Source organism: Rana temporaria, chromosome 1 (genome assembly GCF_905171775.1).
Source record: "Rana temporaria chromosome 1, aRanTem1.1, whole genome shotgun sequence".
NCBI lineage: Eukaryota > Metazoa > Chordata > Amphibia > Anura > Ranidae > Rana > Rana temporaria.
Window position 1 is genome coordinate 84361756 of NC_053489.1, and position 4493 is coordinate 84366248.

The 4493-nt window shown below is 51.7% G+C and overlaps 1 pseudogene; it reads right to left on the minus strand.

Moving 5' to 3' along the window:
* Positions 1-2686: 2686 nt before the first annotated feature.
* On the minus strand, positions 2687-2797 carry LOC120925201 (annotated as a pseudogene).
* Positions 2798-4493: the final 1696 nt, after the last annotated feature.

A 4493-nucleotide genomic window follows, 5' to 3' on the forward strand; every position in this document is an offset into this window, starting at 1 on the left:
CAGTCGGGCTGTCTGTGGACCATGGGGTGGGCCTGCCAAGCGGCATGACAAGTGGCTTCTGAAGGAGCCAATACAGCATGTTGGAGAGAGCCAACAAGGCTCTGCTGGGAGAGTGCGATCTCTCATGGCAACAAGAGTGGAAGTTGTGCCTGGAGGGAGGAGCTGCAGGAGAGATTTCGCTCAACATCCCCACAAAGAGGCCTGTGTGTTCAGGAGAGAAACGCACTGGAGAAAAGTTATCCAGTTCCATGCCTGGAATGTGGCCATCTGGGGCACGGCATATTTTCTTGCCCTAAATTCTGGGGTGCAGCTGAGAGACAGCGCACTCAAGTGAAGGCTATTGTAGCGCCCCCCCTTAAAATTAGTGGGGCGTTACGCTAAAGTTAGTGGGGAATGGGAGATTTCAGCATTCACTAATTGTTAGTTTGTGCTGTTGCCAGTTCAGAACTGCCTCTTGGGTCAGTCTGTGTGTCCAGGGGTGCGCTGCCACCCCTGGGCGACAGTTGGCGCTACAGGGGTTCTGACATAACCATCCTTCCCCAGCAGCCAATCAGAGGAGTTCACCTCTTTGGGCATGCTGACGGGGAGAAATATCTGGGGCACCGGACATTTTGCTGAGTTAGTCTGTGGGGCCCGAGTTCCAGGTGCGGCATCCACCTTCAGGGTGCACGCATCCGCGGGCCCCATCCTCATAGCCTGCCAGGTTGAGGCTGTGCACCTTGCGGAGCCTTCTTTCGATGAAGAAAGGGACCCCAGCGGCTTGCTGGATTCCAGATCCTAAGCTGGAGGCTGAACGGTGGGGGGTTGACTCGTGAGAACCTGAGTGCAGAGGTTGTCTGTGAGGCCTGGACGAACCACCGGGGATCCGATCACCACGCTACATGACAGGTACCTAATATTTGCTGTCAGTAGGTGATCCTACAGAGTGAGACTTACTGGGAGGATACTCCGATTATACTAAGAAAATTTACTACGCCTGTGGCAGAGGCATTGTTTCCTCCCAGTGATCTGATTATTGCGAGTGACCCTTCGGCTGCCAGTCCAAAGGGCACCTACCCACCCTGGCGAGGGTGGCGACGTTTGAATAATCTGTGCCGAGAGCAGGCTTGCTCTCTATACTTCTGATATCCAAGTTCTGATGCTACAAGTTCTTCCTACTCATCAACCTCTTTCTCTACTGTGTGTACTGTTGATGTTGGCCTTGTTGGCCTGGGAATAAAGCATTGGAAACTCACGCTACCGGCTGGACACTTGTTCTTTCATCCACACTCACAAGTATCACCACTAGACAGAAGAACTTAGTAACTTAATACGCCGATCCCAAATCAACCAGCGGCTCCTTCGGGGGTGAGCGCTACACGATGATGCCAGCCACTGAAAATGGTAAGACTGTTTCAGTTTGTGGGACTGAACCTAGTGAAGTGGGAGTATGTCCAGCAGAGAGATCTGCAGTACAAATGGACATAGACTTGCTGCAGTGTGCTACCCAGAGCAGTGGGGAGGCATATGGTGAAGCCCAGCTGACGGCAAGGTTAAAGACTCAAATGGACATGGGGACTATGCATGTGCCTGCTATAATCCAGCAGAGTGCTTTTATTGAAAGCCCATGGTGTGTGTAACACGCTCAAAAAACTTCACCCGATGCAAAAAAAATGTGCACAACATAAAGGAGTGACACAAAAACGGGCAGCAGGTACACTTGGCCCTCTAAAATCAGAGGGCCCTGCCCTGAATCCCCCGGGGCATTAGGCTCCTGACAGGGAACAAGGTACTTACACTATGGTCTGTCCAGCCGAAGCCAGACAGACCCCTTTCTCTGGAGAGTCTGCCGAAACAGACCCGCCCAAGTACTCGGTGAGGCTCCCCAAAGGAAGACCCCATGAGAGAGGGCGAACTAAGCCAGAAGGCCATGTCCACCCCCTCCCAAGACTTCCAGGACAGGCCCTGGGACCAGTACCCTACTCATCACACCGTGCAAAAACATGTACCAAATATAAAAATACAAAAACGTGACAAACAAAGGCAATAAATTAAATAAAGTGGGGGAAAGGGACAGTGGAGAGGAGAGTGAATAAGTGGCCATTGTGCAATAAAATGGCCAGGCCCTCCGGCCAGGAACAAAAAATTCCTCCGGTTCCAGCCAAAAGGCCCAGCCCAGGAGGCAGGTGCTTAAAAAAGCGTGTAATGGCGCAGTGACCGTGGTACCGTCAAATCAAAGTGACCCTCACTCACAGTGATTATTCCGGTACCCCTGGACTGCCACTCATGCTCCATAGGCTTTCAAAGTCCCAAATCCAACCCCCCGACCGGCCAGTGCAGCCCTCCACCCCTGCCAGATCGAGAGCCCTTCACGGTTTTCTTAGGGAGAGCTGCCCTTCGGATAGCAGCCTCCACCAGTACTAACCCTTCCAGGCCCCCATCAACCCGGCGGATTTGCATGGTCTTACCCCGTCCCACCTTCCAGGGCAGTACCAGCTCCTCCTACCAGATCGCTGACAGGGACAGCACTTACAGCGGCCAGCCAAAAGGTCGGACTTAGACTCGGCAAAAAGACCAGACCCAGTGCAGCCACCCATCCTCACCAGGAACACCCTTCAGGTCAGCTCCGACTCGGCCACGATGACGTCGACTATGGTCGTCCAGACACTGACACTGTCGAGACCGTCCTTCCAAATGCAATTACGCCATTGGATTTGTCTGCGCCCTCCCCACACTTGGGATAAGCTACAGCGCCTCCTCTGGCGACTGATAAGAACAGATACTACACTTGATCTTAGCCAAAAGGCCGAGAAGTGGAGTGCTGGGAAAGTTTAACTAGGGGTAACCAAAACTGTCCTTGTGCCATGTTCCCTAGTGACAGGTGCTGCAGAGTTGGCCAGGGAAACATCCAAGGAGCTCGCAGTGACGAAGCAGAGCGTTTCCCAGGTCAGCTATGGAGCTGCCCAAGGAGCTAAGAGTTCCACTTTAAATATAGAGGGTGCTGTGAGGAGAGACTCACGGGCTGTAGTGGGTAATGGACAATCTGCAAAAGTAGCAGTTATGTCTACACGTAATATAAATTCTGATGGTTATGCTGACAAAAGTGTTACTGTTGGAAAATGTGATGGTATTGGTGACAATGACATTGAAAAATTTGTTTCCCTTAACCACTTCCCGTCCGGTCAATAGACAATTGACGTCCGGGAAGTGGTTGCGTAATCCTGACTGGACGTCTATTGACGTCCAGCAGGATAACATGCTGGCGCGTACCCGTGGGGGCACGCAGCGCGGCGATCGGTGATGCTGGGTGTCAATCTGACACTCTGCATCTCCGATCTCAGTAAAGAGCCTCCAGCGGAGGCTCTTTACCACGTGATCAGCCATGTCCAATCACAGCTGATTACGATGTAAACAGGAAGAGCTGTTGATCGGCTTTTCCTCACTCACGTCTGATAGAGGCGAGTAGAGGAGAGCCGATCGGCGGCTCTCCTGACAGGGGGGGTTTGCGCTGATTGTTTATCAGCACAGTCCCCCCTCGGATGCCCACACTAGACCACAGGGAAGCCGCCAGGACCACCTGGGAAGGGGGCAACATGTGGATGGCCAGGTACATCCCCCATGGCCATCCACATGTAAAAAAATAGGCACAATAGATGCCAATCAGTGACCACAAATGGGCACTGACTGGCAATATGGGCACTGATTGGCAAAATAGTAAATAAACAAGTGCCACCCCTCAGTGTCCATCAGTGCCACCCCTCAGTGTCCATCAGTGCCACCTCTTAGTGCCCATCCATGCCCAGTGCCCACCTATCAGTGACCATCTGTGCCACCCATCAGTGCAACCCATATGTATGGATTTTTTCCGTGAACGCGACATTATGACGGACACATCGGACAATTTTGACACATTTTTGGGACCATTGTCATTTTCACAGCAAAAAAATTCTATAAAAATGCATTGTTTATTGTGAAAATGACAATTGCAGTTTGGGAGTTAAGTGTGACCTCATATGTGTTTCTAACTGTAGGGGGGCCGGGCTGGACATGTGACGTCATTGTCATGATCCCTATAACAGGGAACACACTATCAATGACACTGCCACAACGAAGAACAGGGAAGGTGTGTTTACACATACCTCTCCCCGTTCTCCAGCTCCGGAGGACCGATCGCGGGACACCAATGGCGATCGGGTCCGCGGGTCCCGCGGCCACGGAGCTTCAGACCGGGTCGCGTGCACGTGCCGGTGGCACGCGTGTGACCCCACGGCTGGGCTTAAAGGGCCACATACAGGTACGTTGATAGACCCCATATTATATATCTTAAAGATTTATTTATTACAGGTACTTATATAGCAACATTAATTTATGCAGTGCTTTACATATATATTGTACATTCACATCAGTCCCTGCCCTCAAGGAGTTTACAGTCTAAGATCCCTAACTCCTATTCATACATATACTAGGGACAATTTAGATAGGAGCCATGTCTTTGGAGTGTGGGAGGAAACCGG